This window comes from Cupressus sempervirens, chromosome 6 (genome assembly GCF_028749045.1).
Source record: "Cupressus sempervirens isolate cs-2001-9-10 chromosome 6, ASM2874904v1, whole genome shotgun sequence".
NCBI lineage: Eukaryota > Viridiplantae > Streptophyta > Pinopsida > Cupressales > Cupressaceae > Cupressus > Cupressus sempervirens.
In genome coordinates, this window is record NC_143123.1 from 566,528,365 (window position 1) to 566,550,679 (window position 22,315).

Below are 22,315 nucleotides of genomic sequence, written 5' to 3' on the forward strand. Positions count from 1 at the left end.
ATACCTAATACTTTCTAGCAATTGTATTAGAATGAAAATCCTATGGTGATAGGTTAGGTTAATAGCTACTTCGTAGATCCTTTAATTAGGTGATTAAATCCTTTAACAGGGTTACACTTCATGTAAGTGTTTGTAAATCCTCTAACCAGGTCACTATTAATACAGTGTAGAGCCTTTAACAACGCAGGCCTTTAATAGGGCAGACCATTAGAAGTGGTTGAACAATATTGCTGCAGTAATTTTTGTGGGTATCATCCCCAGCCCTGTTTTACCTTCTTATTCCTGGAGGGTTTCTGGGTTACCAAATTTCAGTGTTATGAGTTGTTGATGCATGTCTTAATTTCATGTTTACTTGATGTATTTACATGCATGCAATTTACTTTCAATTAAAAGTTTTATTGGATAAAGTGTGATACTTCTGATTCACACCCCCCCCCCCCCCCTCCCTCATAAGTACTCTTTCCATTATTTGAATATTCCAACACAAAGCTCATCTACGGGCATGAAACCCTAGCCGAAAATAGTAGGCATGAAGAAGAGCAAACATCTGAAGAAAACTGCGGGGAAGGAAGAATCCAGGGACTCATTGGCAGGCTAGGACTAAGAATAGGAGAAACCATTGGGAGCTTCGCCATTACATCTTCCAGCGTATAAAAGGAGTTGTTCGTTGGCTTCTTGGCAAATACTTCTTCACAAGATAACTCTGAGATGGTTGGTTCATGAGTCTGCCAGGCCGGAAGGTTGAGCTCCGAATAGCCATAATCTTCATCATGCGAATCCAGCATGGGAATGAATTGAAAATCATCAAACCCTTGCATTTGAATCGGCAAGCTCTCCAACTCAAATCCGCACTTTTGCGGCCACTCTTCATCGATTCCATGCATTTGAGTCGACAAGCTCTCGAATTTAAATCCGCTCTCCTCTTGATTAAAGCTAAATGATCCATCTTATTCCCAGCTCGAAGGCGGAGTCATGGTGTTGTTAGTAGCACCATATGAAAGCTCCTGCTAGTTTGGAAGAAGCTGGTTGCATGGCCAAATTGGAGCGGAGGCAGACACAATCTCTTTCTCGAGAAACGAGCTCATGGCGATGGATCTCTCACCATTAACAGGTGAGCACTCCATTTCAAATCACTCACACTGTGTGGAGAAAGGCTACCACACGAGTCAAAACTAACGACGGTCTTTATTATGCCCTATAATTGCAACTACGACCACGACACGCCCAAATTGCGTGACCCTGTAGCACTCGCTAATGTGGCACTATTGTAGGGCAAACTTAGCGCATACCTTTTTCATATGTTCCTTTCTCCTGAAAAAAAAAATTAAATCTATTAACATGTACATAAGAGGATTTCACAATTCTTTACAAATATTATAATATAATATTCAATATAAATATTTAGTTAAAATTAGATATTAAATTTAATTTGTTAATTATTTGAAAATTTATTTAATTTATTTATTGTTATTTTTTTTGGTAGCTTAATTTTATAGTGTAATATCTAAACTTGAGATAAACTTTATTTTCACATTTACTTTTGTTTCTTATGTATGTTTTTAGAACTTTAATGAACAATACTTGACCAAACCTTACATGCTTTCAAATATATGATTATAAGAGCATATGTGTGTGTACACACATCTCTCTCTCTCCTATTGATATATACAAACCAATTTTAAATTCAAAAATGTCCTAAATAATTTTCAAATTGGTGTTAATCATCAATCAAAATTCTAGTTAGGCATAATTTTTTTCCCTTATGTCATTTATGGTGATTAGAAAATCTCCCTAAAGGTGAAGTTAGTTCACCTTCATGTCCCTTCCCAAATGAAGCCCTAATAAAGCAACCTTGAACTTAGCGAGATTGTCCATGGACTCCCAAAGGAACATTGGTCTTTCTATGAGGATACTCTCACAATAGCCATGTGTTATGCACCCTAAAATATTGCAAAAGGGGTTTCTTTTTGAATCCTTTTCAAAGTTTATTTTGATTGTGACACCTACAACACTCCATTTCACATCAGTCTGAGGGTTCTTGCAAAAAACAACCTTCCTCTCCCCATTAATGACGGGCATAATAGAAATATACTACTATCTCAAATCTTCATTTTATAATAAAAGACCACATGTGTTGAGAATTTATGTTAGATATAATAGAAAGTTCATGACCCTTCCCACCCTTGAAATCCATCTCCACATAAAAATGAATGCAATTTAATAAAAAAATAGAACTAATACAACTTTGTTGTTAAATCAAAGTGCATTATTGAAAATAATAATATCTTTAATGAATATTTAGATGTGAACATTATAAAATTGTATTATCTATTTAATCACACTGTAAATAGTAAAACTTACTAAAACTTAATAAACAATATACCAAATGTACATAATAAAGACTCTCTCAAGTTCAAATATTTCTCAAACATATCCTCTCTATCAAAACTCTATTTAATCCAATAATATTTATAACATTATTGTAGACCCAGAAAAATGATATATTATATTATTTCAAATTATCTACCATAAAAATTATTAATATTTCTTGTTATTTTTAGCAGCGATCGGTGTAGAAGAATAATTTAAAAACAAGAATTCAGACACATATGACTTATTCCATTATTTGTAGAAAGTGATGTGTAAACCATGTCGCTTCATCATGTTTCTCTCCTGCACGCCGCCCTTAATTATAAGCTAAAATGGTCTCCAAAATCATTTCAAAACCAATTGTAGATACTCTGCCATCGGTAGCAGTTAGAACGTCTAAAATGATTATTTGACGATATAGTTTAAAGCGGGTGGAAGATTAAAAGCTAAGGACTAGTCAACCTAAAAGAAAATAAAAGTTGATGTATGAATAATTTTATATAAAATATTATATATTTAAATATTTTATAAATTTTATTAATCATATATACTAAATATGAGTTTTTTTTCAAAAAAATATTTACAATAAATTCATAGAAAAAAATCAAAGGTAATATTGTTTATAATTATATTTTACTTTGAAAATATTATATATCAATATATATTTATAATAAATATTATGGAATTGTCTTTAATTTAGCTTTTTAAATTATTTATTATTATTAGTTCCTGTCTTAGGCTATAGAACTATACAAACATAATCTAACAAGTGATTAAACATCATGTTTTTAACCAATCAAATTTTATTAATAAATTTAATAATTTAAAATTTTAGTATTTTATAAAGTTAAATGCATTTATCACACGTCTCATTTTTTAAAAGAATAAGGCATAAGGACAGATTTTTTGGGATTGTCCATCATGATTGTAAAGTTTAAATATGAAAAAATAATCCATATATATTTGAAGCAAAGTTATATTAGAGTATCGATCAAGAAAAAAAAAGTTATATAAAAGTATCTTAAAATAACAATGACACTAAAAAAATTACATATATCCTAGAAATCTTTTACTATTTATTGATATTTATTTATGCAAGCTGAATCAAAGATTTACCATTATGGAGTTGTTAGATGAAAACTAGAAAGACCATATATAGTCAAAGAGCCCCAAAATAATTCAACTAAAATCACTTGTTATAGAATTCCATTGGCATCCAATCCCCATGTAAAAGGGCAATTTTGTACCTTGTTCCATGCATTTTAACCTTATATTTCACCCACACATCAAAGTTGTGTTCTAGTTTTTATTTCTAAATTTTTCTTCTATGTTTTTTTTTGTATGGTTTTTTGGTTTCTAATATTTAAGCAATTTGGCTAATTCCTCATAGAAATTAGGTTCCATTTTCATCATTACATATTATAGCGAAGAACCAATGTCCCACTTAGCATTGAGACCTCCTAGCTCTTTTCTTTCTCTTGAGACCTAATTTATTTTTAATTATTACTTCCTTGTTCTTGGCTATCTCTAGCCACATATTCAAGGAAAAGTTAGACCTTCAAGAAACAAAAGCCAATTCATTAGCACCAACATTAATATCATCAATAACCACCTTGCTCTATATATTATCAAGGATAATTTGCCAATATGAAAGAGGTGTCCATTGTTGGAAAACCCATGGCCTAAACTGTTCAAACTCTCTCACTCCTTGTAAGTCTTACTTTCAATATATGCATTTTCAAGGGAAATGGCATTAGGTCCCTCTTTCTTAGAGAAAGTAGTCACGAAGGTGTCATGATTTGGATTTATTTTTTCATGATCCCAGTCTCGTGATTATTAATGAGGGAAGTCTTAGATAGATGTCCATTAATAGTATTATAGAAAGAATTATCTTTCCTCCCCACTTGTTCTGTATAAACATGAGGTTCAATTCCCTTTCTAATTTATTCTATCTTCTTAATTTGTTTCCAGTGTCAATTATTGTGCATTTTAAGAAAACACTTGACCTTTTGACTCTAGACCTCCTACTTTTTTGTTAAAAATAAAATGGTTGATAGGGGTAGCCTAAGAACCAAAGGCCTCTTTGATATCATATTTGAAGCTATCAAACTCTTCAACACTAGGAAAATATCAAGAGGGAAGGGTAGCATAAGCAAGGGTCCAAGTGTCTCAATAGTAGGTAAAGGATCATCTAGAAGATACGGTTAGTAATGGAAATGATAGAGTTGGGAGGGTGATTTATTAACCCTATAACCTTATTTGAATTATGGTGGTGATCCTCTTTAGGATTAGAGCTTGGTTTGTTGAGCTTATTATGCCCTAGCACTAGACACACTTTTGTTACTCCTTAGAAGAGGGAAAATTTATTCTTTAATAACCTCATTTCCTATATAGAAAGTCGACTTTTATGCCTCCAAAGATCTCAAGTTGGAATTCAAAATTATATTATTCTTCCAACTCAATTCTATGTCATGGGAGGTCAACTAAGGCATTATAAAAATTAGAATACAAGCATTTTGTGGGAAAAAATAGAGTCGTGGGGATTCATCAATGTCAAGAAAATTACAACTTGATTCAAGATTTGAAGAAGCCATTTCCATACAAAAGCAATAACATCCATTTTGGGAAACATAAAGCCATGATTTCTTGATCATTAACTTCAAGAATCCAAGTAATATAACACTAAACAAACTATTCACATTCAACCTAAAATCCCTTTAAAATATTCTTCATATTATTGGGATCATTAAAGAAATTAATGAGAAGGCCTTAATTTCTTAATCTAAATCATATTCCTTGATGGGATTCCATATCCCCGTCCTCTTCCTATATTGTCTTGTATGAATGCTAACACTGTGACTGCAAACATAGAGCCAATGCAGATGCAGAAATACAATCAGCTAAAGAAATAGCTCATTTTTCTCTGCTCCTTTGGATCATCATTGTCAGACGACAATGTTATAAAGAGAGGCATAGACAAAGGTCATCAATTTCCCACTCACTCAAACATAAAACTGGTCATCATCTATTCATACAGGAGCGTGCAAACTTGGCAATGAGGTCAAAAAGGCTAGTAAGTAGAATACCACGAATCTTCTAAATGTAAGTAGTGTACTCTAATCTTGCCTATAAACCATGACATAATTGTAGTCTAATTGTTAAACCATAGAATCCTGCACATCAAATTACAGGAATAGGAAAATGAACTTTTAAATGTTTCTACAATCAGACCTAATCTGTACATAAATGCTCTGGTCTAACGTATGTAAGGATTCTCTTTTGCAAAATACAAATTAAGCCTAGCATTAAACTTTACTGCTAATGTTGTGTTCGTAACGGAGTTCACCTATGTCAAGTAAAATCACTTCCTATACACAAGAGCAGCAAAACTATAAACTATTTCCAAATTGCCAAAAACTTACCCATTTGTAATACAAACATAGATAGAGATATAAATATACACATCTAAAATAGTTTAAGTATTATATAAAAACAGTTTTTAAAAAAATAGAATCATCCCAAAACTACCAGTCAACTTGTGAAATTGATTGTGAAATTCATTCTCTTTGCTTTGTTGGCTGATTTATTTAAACTTGTAAAATTGGAGCTATTCAGCTAACATCTCCTGAGTAGGTTGAATTCTAGAGATAAGTTTTCACTAATGTAGGAATTCAGTTTCAGGTTACTTATCATATGACAGGTAGCATAGATAGATGAGCCATTCCTTAACAGATGAACAAATTATATAGTCTAAAATGTCAGCTATTTCAGTAAAAGTATAAAGGTACAGCCTAGGTCTTAAACCTCGTGGAACTATGTCATGCAACCTTTAAGGGTAGTGCACAAGGAATAAGCTCAAAAGGCAATTTTTACATGGAATAATTGCTATTACTTCCAATATACAGCTCTATAGCATAAAATGTAATAAATAATACATCATATAATTAAAAATTGAATTCGATGCACCAAAAAGGGTAACACAAAAAAGTTGATTGAAGAATCATTTTGAAGTACCTCAACTTCTGGTTGCATCTTTGTATGAAACTAGGGCAGAGCCTTTTATTACAAAGGAGTAATGTAGGTCATCAGTTGGCCTGGCTAAGGAAGCCCAAGACCATTGATGTGTTCCCTTGGCCTCTACTACCTAGGAATTAATCTGAAGAAGAAAAAAAAAGATAAGAAAATAAAATAGAACATGATCAATACTAAAAAAATTGCTACTGGTAAAAGCCAATCAAATCACAAGAATGTCCAAAAAAAATGTCAAACTATTCATTCTAAAATAAATAATTACCATAATAATCTTCATGGGTGGAAATCCAAGCCTTGGCATCCATTCTTCTCATACTGCCATAGGTGGATGCGTGATGTCTTGATGTTTGGGGAATTATGAAGCAACTATTGGAGGAGCGTAGTACACAATCACATACTGAGGAGGGACATCAACTCCTTCTGTGGCCAGATATTAGCTGGGTAATGCAACCTTTCCATTTAGCTTGCATTTGTACATTCCAAATCTCATCCTACTAGGCAATAGCCAGATGGCACGGCTTTCTATGCAACATATAACCTGTAATTACACCAGAAAATGAGATCTACTCAGCTTTGACACCTTAATGTTATTTAGTAATATAGGAAAGATATTTGATAAAACAATCATTCGAAAGCATTGTGTACCCTAATTTTTTAAGAAATCCACAATTCTAAATGGGAATGGGGTAAGGAATGCCTTAACTACCTATTGTTTCTTTGAGCATGAACAGGTAACACCAAAATCATTTTAAGATCAAGAAAAATAAAACCAATTTTTTTTTTGAAAAAATGATCTTGTTGCATGATTATGCCAAGATAAATATTTAAACCATTTCTCCTTTGCACACTACAGTTTCATGATAACTTTCATCTATGGCTTTGTCCATGTGGCTCACCATTCAATTGTATACACAAATCAGGATGCCCATCTCTATCACATCCAACACTAAATTCTAGCCCATCATATTGAAGAGAATTTTCTTACATCCTCAGTAATGTGGAGCATAAATTGGGGCACACACAAATAGTACGAAGGGCAGAAGAAGAAGTAATGTACTAGGGTTATTACAGAGAATACAATCTCTAGATTTAATATGATCTCGTTGCATAAATAGCCATTATTTAACCACAGATAGAGAAGGAAAAAGAACCTTATACTGGCATCAATTAGTGAAGTTCGCATTCATTATCTAGAGAATGCATGGATGGAGATGTACCCACACGAAGACATGGTACCTTCACATAGGGATAGGAAAGAGTTATGGATGGAAGCGTGGATCTAAAGGATTGAAGAGTTTTTACATGGGAGATAGTGAACATCAACAAAATAATTAAAATATAACATCCACACAATATCATATCTATGCTAGTTGTTGAAGATCGAAGCAATGTAGGAAGATGAGAATGGATCTATCTCTCAGTCGTAGTAACTAGTTTCCTTTTCCTTATTTTCAGTTGAATATTTAGTTCTCTTGAAGAAGGAGAAAGCTATAATTGTGCAGCCTAACAGGGTAACTATCACTGTAAAGGGACCTACCTTTGGCTTTGTACTAATGATGGACTTCTAGGCAAAAGAACCATGATTTTAATTTTTAAGCTATTACCAAGAATATTGTTTGTAGAACAAAGTTAGATTGTCATCATATCACTGCCCAAACGAAGTCTATAAAAGAAAAAAAATGAATTTTCTTAACTCAAAAGATGATCAAAGAAGATTGAATTGAAAATAGGCATTTGAATGTTGATAAATCATTACATTATTTGATGCAATGTAACAACAAATATGACATTATTTTTGAAGTTTACTTAAGTAATACATACTATTCCACATCTGTCCACTTTAGGAGCTGGAAATTATAATTACCAAATGCAGCATACCAATATCGGCCATTTCTCCACATATGATCAAATTGCATTATGTTTGCATGGCTAAAGAAACCAATCACATACAAATGCCCTAAACAAAAAAGTATTGACATATGACTTCAGACAACAAACTCTATATTGGAGTATACAAAGTGAAAGCATGCTTTTACCATAAGCACAACTTAATGATTCTACTAGTGCAATAACTATAAGAATAACTAGATTTTCCACCTCAGTAAACAGGGGACATATTTATTGAATAGAATATCAATAGTAATTGGAAATTTAGCTGGCAAACACACACACACACACACGCACTCAATGTCCAAAATTCTCAATGATAGAAACCTAGCAAATGTGTCAACACTCAATCATGTTGAACATTCAACAGAAATGGGAATTTTGACCTTTTAAGGTTAATAAATGCACTGTGATTCCTTCTGCATTTGGAACAAAAGCAAGATATTGTTGAGTTTTTACTATTTGTGGGCCAGCAACAATTCTTCATGTGCTACTTTGTGCACTTTCCATAAGCTGGCAATGTGCATGGAGATGCACGAGATCATTTGGGAAAGTGGCAGCTCTCTTATCGAGCGGGTTTCTCTACCACTCTTGCATTGGACAAATTTTCTGAACCTAGATAGCTAAATATAAGGCAAAGGCAAATGAAATTTTATTGCGACACCCCAAACTCAAACACTATCCAACTTAATATAGAAAGATGCTGAAAACTCATTTTGAATTCTATATTATTCAAATTTGGTAGAATGCACAGTTCCTAGATTCAGATTCAAATGCACATTTTCATTTATCATGTATACATGCTTGCACTATTATTCCTTGCTTGCTAAAAAGTCAAATTATTTTTGTACAGCTTCTTTACATTTGGGCCTTCAATGTAAGATGACATTTGAACCTAGAGCCTCACCAGCCACACAAGAAAAAAAATACATAAAAGATATTCACATTTTTTACATGCAGCTATAATGTTTCTATAAAACACCTCAAGAAGGGATCTAAACTCCAACCATCAAACACACGGATCTAAACTGTACAAGCTAAAGAACAACAGCTACAACAAAAAGAATAATTAACAAATACCAATATATCAAAAAAAAAAAAGAGAGCTCTGTATTTTGAATAGAGCATACCCTGTTTTAAAACAACAAACTTAGTTTTTATTACTCTTAACTTTTCATTACATCACTGCTCTCTTTATTTGAGATGTCACCACAAACCTTATGTTGAAAGAAGAAATTACGGAAAATAAACTATACTCCACCACTTGTCGTAGCAGTTTGACTGATTTATGAACTATTTTATCTAAGGCAAACATACATAAATTACAGTGGACATCAAAAATAAACTACAAGAAAAAGACTATGCATGCCTAGGTTAACCAATCACTAATAATGCATTTGGAGGAGCGGTGCATGATTAATCTAATAAAAAACTATATGTAGATTGAAACGAATGGTGGAGTTGGAGTTAAGGGAAAAATAGTGGAGTGAAGTTGTTGTTAATATTCTTGGTAACTGGTGCATGCATCAATCTTCATAAACTCCGACCATCAAACACACAACATTCTATGGAATGTTATTGAATCATAAAAAAAGGTTTAATGTAAAGTAGTTTACCTAATAACTAGAGAACTGGAAATAAAAGTATTCAACAATACCTTGCCACCAATTTTAGGCACATTGTGACAACAGGGTTTGTGTGTTGTGCGTCTAGGGTATGCAGAGAATACAATCGCTCACACATCAGGGTTTTCTTTTTTCTTTTTTGTTGTTAATATTTATTCATAGTCTCCTTATAGATACCAAATGAGCATTTCTCGTTATGGAACATATTGAAGCAACTTTCGCAGTGAGTATTACCAATGGAAAAAAAATCACTTTTCTCCATAGCAAGTTAAGACATAACCACATGCACGCCCATATGATCCACAGTTCAATGGGTTAGAAGAGCCATCAATGCAATACCTCTTGGAGTAGCAAACCAGTTACCATTTTGATACCCATGAGCTGTTGTATAATGAGCATAAAGTCATAGATAGTAATCACAAAATACCTATTTTTGTTTTCTTACTGTGCTATTGCACTTTCTTCTCAAAAACATAGAATGGCTACGCAGGGAGCTCAGTTCTCTACTCTCATATTCTCCATATTTTAGAAGTATATCCACAATGACGAGACATATCAGGACAAAAATTAATGATCTAATTGTAAATACCATTAGCGCTAAGGTCTTATTAAGGATAAAAGTCTATTAAGGATAAAACTCTAAAAAAGCTTTGTTTCTTTTGTCAAATCTCTGATTCAACTCAGTATTTTACAGATTTGATCTAGATCTATGAAGGTAGAAGGGCAATAATCATGCCATTGGAGAGTTTTTCCTCAGGCTATAGATTGGTGATGCTTGCTTCAGTATATGGTTTGTATGTTTATATGGTTCTGAAAATAATAGATTCAGAAATATGGTTTTTGAAGGTATTAAGCTCATATCTAATGGTTGGATGATAACTAGAAGCCAATATGTTGAGGATATTTGAAGCATTCATATAATATTGTCCCGCAAGGCCGTAGTTATATAAAATTACAAGAATGGACATAAATATAGTGATGTTTGCATAGATGAGAGCAATTAAGGACCATACAGAAAATGAAAGATGGGACATTCTAGGAAAGAACTTGTTCCGATGACAAAGATAATACATGTGCAGGGGTCTTTCAAGTCATAAACATTTGATACAAAAATTGACACAAGTTGCCAAGGGTAAAGAACTCACCGCGAGATACAGAAATCACCAAATCAGCTCTCCACTTATTATACTCGTTACAACCCTTTTTCAAAATTGGAGAGTGAGCATTGAATAAAGCCTTTGAATTTACATTCGTGACATGTTCGATAAAGGTTATGCATCTTGCAAGATAGGAAGAACAAAGCCTAGGTTAAATGACCAATATTCTATCTATTTTCTCAAACAAATGACACGGCCTTTGCAGCCAGGCAGTAGCCATTGATAAAGAAGAAAACCCTAGTTAGGAAGAAAAAATCAAAATAAAAAATTTCAGCTGAAACCCTCTTATACTACAATATGTTGCAAACCCAAAGGCCCTCAGTAATAGTTAATAATCTTTAGCATAAAGTGCTTAGATCTGAAACAATTCTCCATCATCTGGCTAAATCTATTTGAAATATAAGTGGGAAAATAAAAACCCCAATATCTGAAAATAAATAAGTACAGTATTAAAAATGTGAAAAGAAAGACCATTTTGGTGTCGGGACTACCATTTGGGTTCTCCGTTGAAGGGCATAAGTCGCGTGGAAATGACGAAAGGAAGCGCGACGGGTGTGAGACCAAAGACAGGCCGCTACACGGGCACTGAAACCAGATCAATACGTTGATACACGGTTGGAAGAAGAAGAGTTTGCGTGTAGAAAGGTTAAGGAAGACATCTAGGGCATTGAAATATAAAATATGATGCTACGTATACCCCGATCAAAATATTTAATGTAATGACTTCTCGCCATGGCCATAATCCCCATTTCTGCCGTTGATCACTGCATTTCCATGATTTTGCAGTAGTTACCGCCCATTCCTGCCACTAATCACTGCATTTCTATCCTTTTTCGGCGCAGCAGACGATGAGATCAGAGATAATAACTACTTCAATGCCGTAATTAGATGAGGAAAATGAAGTAAAAGTTATGTAGCCCAATAATACTACCTTTTGTTGTCTTGTTTTTTTCAATTAAAATATATTAAAATACGCTATTTATATAAAAACGTGTATTAAAGACAAAATTAAAATAATGTCTTTAAACCCTCTATTGTGTAGTAGTGACCGGATAGATCAGGCCGTGTAGATGCAAGCTTTTCCTTCTGCTGCGATGTAACCATGATTTTTCCCGCACTGAAGAGCTATTTCTGAATTCTAGAGGAGCTCAGTAGAGTGTGAAGCATCTGGTCAGTAATATTTGATGAAGCGGCAACATAACCTAATCTCTGCATCGCCAAAGCATATTCGCTATTAAAATTCATGCAAATATTCGTAGTATCGTCTGCACTGTTAGGGTTTGGTTTGAGACCTGGCTTCGATTCAACGTAATCTTCCAAAACTTAAACTTGCGCTTTCAAGAATTTAAGGTACTTGATAGCCTCGTCCAACATTCTGGCCGTATCGAGCTTCAATCCTTGGGGTATCAGTTTCTCCAAAGACCGAATCTTTTCCCAGATTTTACTTCTCATGTGACGAGCCGCAATGCTCTGCGACTCTACGGAAGGATATTGATGAGGCTTACGGCAGCTCTCTAACTGTGTCAGCTGATTTAAATGCTCTGTCTCCACCTCACTCGACTGTAACGAAGCCGGCGAGCATGAAACCCTACCAGAAGAGAAGCTCACATTTGAAGAAAACGAAGGAGGAATTACAAAGTGTTAACCTGATAATGGTTTTTGACACTTGAGTGCCAATACACTTACCTACTTTCTATAGTGGAGCCGAGTACACCATGCATGCCGAGCCACAACAAATGTCGAGTTAGGAAAGACTTCAGGTGTCTAGTGATCTTCATGTGCCGAGTAGTTTTCAGATGCCGAGTGAAGATCAGATACCGAGTGAAGTGTTAACAAGTGCCGAGCAACATAAGGTGCCGAGTGTTAACAAGTGCCGAGTAACACAAGGTGCCGAGTGATACAATTTTGTTTAGGTGCCAAGCTATCCAGGAAACAGCATGTGCCGAGTATTAGCAATACTTCAGGAGCTGAGTAACTCAAAATATCAGCATAAGAGTTTGTACTTGCACAAATTATGATGTAAACCGTTTTTACAGCCGACATAAGGTAAATCTTGAAGGATTTAATGATGAGATCAAATCTTTTATTTTTCCTATGCAATCTACATGCAGCCAATAAGAAAAATGATGAAGGCATGCAACCAATAGAAGAAGTGCAAATAATAAGCGGAAAATGAAGATTGAATATGGATCGTAGATCCATACGTAACCCTAAATTCTCAAATGTCTTTATAAGGAAGACGAAATTTCATTGTAAAAACAAGAGTGGACATACAAGGGTGCACAAGGAAATCTATTTTCAGAAGCGAGGGTTATCTAATCACAAAGGATCAAGATCAGAGAAAGCGGAAAAGGTGCCTGCATTCAGCAATCAAGGATTGTAATCTATCAGGTTCATTATACCTAATACTTTCTAGCAATTGTATTAGAATGAAAATCCTATGGTGATAGGTTAGCTTAACAGCTACTTCGTAGATCGTTTAATTAGGTGATTAAATCCTTTAACAGGGTAACACTTCATGTAAGTGTTTGTAAATCCTCTAACCAGGTCACCATTAATATAGTGTAGAGCCTTTAACAGGGCAGACCATCAGAAGTGGTTGAACAATATTGCTACAGTAATTTTTGTGGGTATCATCCCCACCCCAATTTTACCTTCTTATTCCTGGAGGGTTTCTGGGTTACCAAATTCCAGTGTTATGAGTTGTTGATGCATGTCTTAGTTTCATGTTTACTTGATGTATTTGCATGCATGCAATTTACTTTCAGTTAAAAAATTTATTGGATATAAGTGTGATACTTCTGATTCACCCACCCCCCCCCCCCCCCCCCGCCCCGCCCCCCCCCCAAGTACTCTTTCCATTATTTGAATATTCTAACAATTGGTATCAGAGCGAATCCAGGTTCTCACAAGGAAAAGCCTAACAGCTTGGAGGAAAAGATCTAAAGATGGAAGCTTTCAAACTTGGAAAGATCATTGAAAATCAGGTGATAGATGTGCAACTTGCTCTACATAGCTTGGAGGAATTTAGAAACAAGTTGAGAAACTCATTAAAAAAAGGGAAGGATATAGCCATAGCTGAAAATGATATACACTACAAGGAGATTGATACCACCAACATATTTTCCAACGGAGATACTAAAGAGTTTGATGCAGCAATAGCAGAACTGATGGAGAAAAATAAAATTCAAGCAGATGAGATAAGATCTCTCAAGATGGAACATGAGTCACAGACCATAATGATATGTGAAATCACTGAACACAAGAAAAGAGCAATTGAAGATAAAGTTATAATGGAAAATGACAAAAGAAACCTTGCAAACAGACTTGAAGAAAAATGTACTAAATTGACAAGGATCTCAAATATGCAGATGGATACACTTGCCCAAATGATGAACCTTCATCATGAACTCAATGTAAAAGATATTGAGATCTCTACTTTGAAGATGTAGAATGAACAAATGCAGAATGAATTGAACAGAGAAAAAGAGGTAGCAGAGAATCTTAATAAGTCAAGTGAAGCCATCAAGTATTTTGAACAGTTGTTGAGATCCCCAAAATCTGCCCATGATACATCAGGACTAGGATACAATAGCACTGAAGTTGGGGAATCATCAAAGAATGTTGAACAAAGAAGTGACAAAGGTAAGAATTCAAAACTCACTTGTCATTACTGTAATACGAAAGGGCATACAGCAAATGTGTGCAGGAGTAGAAGATTCAATCAATCAAACACACCCAAAAATAAGAGTTTCTGTCACAAGTGCAACATGCAAGGACATATGACACAAAATTGCAGATCCAATGTCACAAGGACTCAGAGATTTGATGGACATTGTTATAATTGCAAAAAGTATGGACATAGGGCATTTGAATGCAGATCAAAACCTATGTGGACATCAAATCAACCAGCAAAAATAGAAGGGAATGAAAGTCATTATCATTGGGATTACAATACCAGATATAGCTGTCACTATTGTCAAGAATATAGACATATACCACAGAACTGCATAAGAACACATTTCAGAGGAAACTACAAAAGATGGTTGAATCAAACTACATGTTTCAGTTGTTTGAAAATTGGTCATATCAGCAAAAACCGTCCTACAAGATCAAAGGCACCCAAGACTGAAGAAAACAAAGGAAAACAAAAGATTGATGTCGAAAAGATAAGGGGGAAAATGAACAAGACTTGGAAAAAGAAAGATGAGTGCAACACATCAAGTGGAGGGATCACTTCACCCAATGGGTCAAGTGATCACACTTCATCAAACTAAGCATGGGAAGTACACATGACTGATATACAAAGCTATATCACACATCAGTCCCAAGACAAAGAAGCTAAGCAAAGTATAAACCTACATGTTATTGTCGAGCTGTCTTTGGATACCGAGTTAAACTCCAATAGATGTCGAGCTCCCAACAGCGACTGAGCTAATAACTGATGCCGAGTTGGATAACTCCAATGGAAGCCAAGCAAAGTGAAAATATAGTGCAAGCCGAGTTAGGTCAAGATTTTTTCAGAAGCTGAGTTGGTAGTTGAGCATTTAATGCGATGGAATAAGGGTATATTATCACGATTTCAATCAGTTTTACTCATCGCGATCAAGAAGTAAAGAAGAAGAAAGAGAGTCGAGTGAATTCATAGCAAGAATCTTGTAGATTGCAACATCATTCAACATGTTTTTCATCGATCTTGAGGTATTTTCATTTGTGCCGAGCTACATAATTTCGTATCCTTTTGTTGTGAAAATCCTAGTTTGCATAAATGGCGTCAAGTTCGAAGAAAACTGAGGTAAAAGAGTCTTTTGAAGTGCAGTTAGTTTCAAATGAGGTCAAGCAACCTGATTTTCGTCCTATACCCGAAGTTGCCTACAAAAATGACCCAGCCGAAGCACTCTCCCATATTTCCCCAAAAGTTGTAATGGTCCAAGACGTGAGAAAATGTTACAACTGTAAGATAGGAGCCTTAAGAGACATGGGAATAAGACAAGCCTATGAGAAATTGCGTGTAGATGGAGTCTTGAAAGATGAATTCAAAATCATTGAAAGAAAGGGTTTGACCCGAGTTTTAAGCTTTCCCACTGTATTCAAAACAGAATGGATTAGACTTGTGCTGAGCAGAATTCATGGTGGAAATTTTTGGTTAGAAGATATTCCCATCAAATTGACCAAAGAAATCATACATAGAGTAACAGGGTACCAACCCTAGATCGGTACAAAACCCTGAGAAGTGAATCAAAGGAGGTTATTGAAAAGAACACTGGTGCCCAGTGGAACAAAAGAGGAATGACAATTCACACCATACAGGATCCTCTAGTTGAGTTTGTTGTTAGAGTCATCGCCCATAAATTCTACCAATCCAGTAGACTCAACAGTGTACCATGTATTGCAATAGATGTAGGCTACAAATTGGTGAAAAAGGATCATACTTATGATCTTGCAGAACTGCAACTACAACAGATCAATGAAAACCTAGCTGCCATAAGAAGAACAAAGGGCACTCAATGCAAATTTGGAGCAATCCTAGTTTGCATATTCTTTTATGTTCAGAATGAGTTTCCTTCTTTTGGCAAAGTGGCATGGAGGAATGAGAGAACCATCATTGTCCAAATCAATGAATACATAAAGCAAATGGGAGAAAATTTTGATACCTTGATGACAAGCTATTTTGAGGATTTCAAGAAATCCATGAAGCAAAGATCAAGGATACCAGTTTCTTTAGTAGAAAAACATACTAATGATATATGTTTCTTAGTTGACATTGATTTTACCTATATTCAAGCAGTAATACCAAGAGTGAGATGGCTAAGGCCATTTGGATATGAAATTAATATTGATGAGGCATCTGCAGCAATAACTGCATTATTGGTAGAAGAAACAGATAAAAGTGCTCCACATTTTGGCATTTATGATGTGGTAAGATCAAAGATAAACATGGAATTAAAAATTGCTTCCACATTGAAGAAAACTCATAAGTACTCTTTCCATTATTTGAATATTCCAACACAAAGCTCATATGCGGGCATGAAACCCTAGCCGAAAATAGTAGGCATGAAGAAGAGCAAACATCTGAAGAAAACTGCGGGGAAGGAAGAATCCAGGGACTCATTGGCGGGCTAGGACTAAGAATAGGAGAAACCATTGGGAGCTTCGCCATTACGTCTTCCAGCGTATAAAAGGAGTTGTTCGTTGGCTTCTTGGCAAATACTTCTTCACAACATAACTCTGAGATGGTTGGTTCATGAGTCTGCCAGGCCGGAAGGTTGAGCTTCGAATAGCCATAATCTTCATCATGTGAATCCAGCATGGGAATGAATTGAAAATCATCAAACCCTTGCATTTGATTCGGCAAGCTCTCCAACTCAAATCCGCACTTTTGCGGCCACTCTTCATCGATTCCATGCATTTGAGTGGAAAAGCTCTCGAATTTAAATCCGCTCTCCTCTTGATTAAAGGTAAATGATCCATCTTATTCCCAGCTCGAAGGCGGAGTCATGGTGTTGTTAGTAGCACCATATGAAAGCTCCTGCTGGTTTGGAAGAAGCTGGTCGCATGGCAAAATTTGAGCGGAGGCAAACACAACCTCTTTCTCGAGAAACGAGCTCATGGCGATGGATCTCTCACCATTAACAGGTGAGCACTCCATTTCAAATCACTCACACTATGTGGAGAAAGGCTACCACATGAGTCAAAACTAACGACGGTCTTTATTATGCCCTATAATTGCAACTGTGACCACGACACGCCCAAATTGCGTGACCCTGTAGCACTCGCCAATGTGGCACTATTGTAGGGCAAACTTAGCGCATACCTTTTACATATGTTCCTTTCTCTTTAAAAAAAAAAATTTAAATCTATTAACATGTACATAAGAGGATTTCACAATTCTTTACAAATATTATAATATAATATTCAATATAAATATTTAGTTAAAATTAGATATTAAATTTAATTTGTTAATTATTTGAAAATTTATTTAATTTAATTATTGTTATTTTTTTTGGTAGCTTAATTTTATAGTGTAATATCTAAACTTGAGATAAACTTTATTTTCACATTTACTTTTGTTTCTTATGTATGTTTTTAGAACTTTAATGAACAATACTTGACCAAACCTTACATGCTTTCAAATATATGATTATAAGAGCATATGTGTGTGTACACACATCTCTCTCTCTCCTATTGATATATACAAACCAATTTTAAATTCAAAAATGTCCTAAATAATTTTCAAATTGGTGTTAATCATCAATCAAAATTCTAGTTAGGCATAATTTTTTCCCTTATATCATTTATGGTGATTAGAAAATCTCCCTAAAGGTGAAGTTTGTTCACCTTCATGTCCCTTCCCAAATGAAGCCCTAATAAAGCAACCTTGAACTTAGCAAGATTGTCCATGGACTCCCAAAGGAACATTGGTCTTTCTATGAGGATACTCTCACAATAGCCATGTGTTATGCACCCTAAAATATTGCAAAAGGGGTTGCTTTTTTAATCCTTTTCAAAGTTTATTTTGATTGTGACACCTACAACACTCCATTTCACATCAGTCTTAGGGTTCTTGCAAAAAACAACCTTCCTCTCCCCATTAATGACGGGCATAATAGAAATATACTACTATCTCAAATCTTCATTTTATAATAAAAGACCACATGTGTTGAGAATTTATGTTAGATATTATAGAAAGTTCATGACCCTTCCCACCCTTGAAATCCATCTCCACATAAAAATGAATGCAATTTAATAAAAAAATAGAACTAATACAACTTTGTTGTTAAATCAAAGTGCATTATTGAAAATAATAATATCTTTAATGAATGTATTATCTATTTAATCACAATGTAAATAGTAAAACTTACTAAAACTTAATAAACAATATACCAAATGTACGTAATAAAGACTCTCTCAAGTTCAAATATTTCTCAAACATATCCTCGCTATGAAAACTCTATTTAATCCAATAATATTTATATCATTATTGTAGACCCAGAAAAATGATATATTATATTATTTCAAATTATCTACCATAAAAATTATAAATATTTCTTGTTATTTTTAGTAGAGATCGGTGTAGAAGAATAATTTTAAAACAAGAATTCAGACACATATGACTTATTCCATTATTCATAGAAAGTGATGTGTAAACCATGTCGCTTCATCATGTTTCTCTCTTGCACACCGCCCTTAATTATAAGCTAAAATGGTGTCCAAAATCATTTCAAAACCAGTTGTAGATACTCTTCCATCGGTAGCAGTCAGAACGTCTAAAATGATTATTTGACGATATAGTTTAAAGCGGGTGGAAGATTAAAAGCTACGGACTAGTCAACCTAAAAGAAAATAAAAGTTGATGTATGAATAATTTTATATAAAATATTATATATTTAAATATTTTATAAATTTTATTAATCATATATACTAAATATGAGTTTTTTTTCAAAAAAATATTTACAATAAATTCATATATAAAAAATCAAAGGTAATATAGTTTATAATTATATTTTACTTTGAAAATATTATATATCAATATATATTTATAATAAATATTATGGAATTGTCTTTAATTTAGCTTTTTAAATTATTTATTATTATTAGTTCCTGTCTTAGGCTATAGAACTATACAAACATAATCTAACAAGTGATTAAACATCATTTTTTTAACCAATCAAATTTTATTAATAAATTTAATAATTTAATATTTTAGTATTTTATAAAGTTAAATGCATTTATCACACGTCTCATTTTTTAAAAGAATAAGGCATAAGGACAGATTTTTTGGGATTGTCCATCATGATTGTAAAGTTTAAATATGAAAAAATAATCCATATATATTTGAAGCAAAGTTATATTAGAGTATCTATTAAGAAAAAAAAAGTTATATTAAAGTATCTTAAAATAACAATGACACTAAAAAAATTACATATATCCTAGAAATCTTTTACTATTTATTGATATTTATTTATGCAAGCTGAATCAAAGATTTACCGTTATGGAGTTGTTAGATGAAAACTAGAAAGACCATATATAGTCAAAGAGCCCCAAAATAGTTCAACTAAAATCACTTGTTATAGAATTCCATTGGCATCCAATCCCCATGTAAAAGGGCAATTTTGTACCATGTTCCATGCATTTTAACCTTATATTTCACCCACACATCAAAGTTGTGTTCTAGTTTTTATTTCTAAATTTTTCTTCTATGTTTTTTTTTGTATGGTTTTTTGGTTTCTAATATTTCAGCAATTTGGCTAATTCCTCATAGAAATTAGGTTCCATTTTCATCATTACATATTATAGCGAAGAACCAATGTCCCACTTAGCATTGAGACCTCCTAGCTCTTTTCTTTCTCTTGAGACCTAATTTATTTTTAATTATTACTTCCTTGTTCTTGGCTATCTCTAGCCACATATTCAAGGAAAAGTTAGACCTTCAAGAAACAAAAGCCAATTCATTAGCACCAACATTAACATCATCAATAACCACCTTGCTCTATATTTATCAAGGATAATTTGCCAATATGAAAGACGTGTCCATTGTTGGAAAACCCATGGCCTAGGATGTTCAAACTCTCTCACTCCTTGCAAGTCTTACTTTCAATATATGCATTTTCAAGGGAAATGGCATTAGGTCCCTCTTTCTTAGAGAAAGTAGTCACGAAGGTGTCATGATTTGGATTTATTTTTTCATGATCCCAGTCTCTTGATTATTAATGAGGGAAGTCTTATATAGATGTCCATTAATAGTATTATAGAAAGAATTATCTTTCCTCCCCACTTGTTCTAGATAAACATGAGGTTCAATTCTCTTTCTAATTTATTCTATCTTCTTAATTTGTTTCCAGTGTCAATTATTGTGCATTTTAAGAAAACACTTGACCTTTTGACTCTAGACCTCCTACTTTTTTGTTAAAAACAAAATGGTTGATAGGGGTAGCCTAAGAACCAAAGGCCTCTTTGATATCATATTTGAAGCTATCAAACTCTTCAACACTAGAAAAAGATCAAGAGGGAAGGGTAGCATAAGCAAGGGTCCAAGTGTCTCAATAGTAGGTAAACGATCATCTAGAAGATACAGTTAGTAATGGAAATGATAGAGTTGGGAGGGTGATTTATTAACCCTATAGCCTTATTTGAATTATGGTGGTGATCCTCTTTAGGATTAGAGCTTTGTTTGTTGAGCTTATTGTGCCCTAGCACTAGACACACTATTGTTACTCCTTAGAAGAGGGAAAAATTATTCTTTAATAACCTCATTTCCTATATAGAAAGTCGACATTTATGCCTCCAAAGATCTCAAGTTGGAATTCAAAATTATATTATTCTTCCAACTCAATTCTATGTCATGGGAGGTCAACTAAGGCATTATAAAAATTAGAATACAAGCATTTTGTGGGAAAAAATAGAGTCGTGGGGATTCATCAATGTGAAGAAAATTACAACTTGATTCAAGATTTGAAGAAGCCATTTCCATACAAAAGCAATAACATCCATTTTGGGAAACATAAAGCCATGATTTCTTGATCATTAACTTCAAGAATCCAAGTAATATAACACTAAACAAACTATTCACATTCAACCTAAAATCCCTTAAAAATATTCTTCATATTATTGGGATCATTAAAGAAATTAATGAGAAGGCCTTAATTTCTTAATCTAAATCATATGGAGCTAACTTCTCACATAACTCCTCAAAGGTAATTTGAAATTCCAACATATTTTAATGTAATCCTTCATACATTTTCAGCAATTTTAGAATTAGTCAATTAATGAAAATGATCATGTGAGAGCACTTGCCATAAAGTTCTCCATCTTTAGTACACTGCTTTCTCAAACATCTAGAAACCAAGAATTTTTCTCTAATTGTGAATTTCCTCCTTCCACGAAGCACAATCAATTTAAATGATGGACCCTTTTATACAGAATACTTTAGTGGAGAGCCATGAGAATAGTTTTCCATAAATGGCAAAAGGAATGGAAAATCAAGTGACAACAACTCTTTACTCAAGGCAACCAACCTTTTCACATGTCAAAAAATATATTTTTTCCCTAGCTAGACCAATTTGCACATTACATATATATTAGAATACTATACTATATTTCTCTATAGTAGATTTTTCCAGTTTTTAAATAGTTAAAAGTGTCATTTATACCTTTCATAAAAATAAGCATTTCATATAGTCTACTAAATTCAAATAAGTCACTTAAACCATCAAATTTAAAGCTTCAAATAAATCTTCTATCATT

The 22,315-nt window shown here is 33.7% G+C and overlaps 1 long non-coding RNA gene across 2 annotated transcripts; it reads right to left on the bottom strand.

The window, feature by feature from the left end:
• Positions 1-6,111: 6,111 nt before the first annotated feature.
• LOC149553534 (uncharacterized) lies at positions 6,112-11,953 on the bottom strand. 2 transcript variants are annotated; one of them, XR_016353412.1, is made up of 4 exons: positions 11,563-11,930; positions 11,060-11,193; positions 6,665-6,940; positions 6,112-6,526 (listed from the first exon to the last, which is right to left on the bottom strand). It is a non-coding gene; the product is annotated as an uncharacterized LOC149553534 (long non-coding RNA). The 2 variants fall into 2 exon arrangements; XR_016353411.1 differs by lacking the exon at positions 11,060-11,193 and having other exon boundaries at positions 11,563-11,953.
• Positions 11,954-22,315: the final 10,362 nt, after the last annotated feature.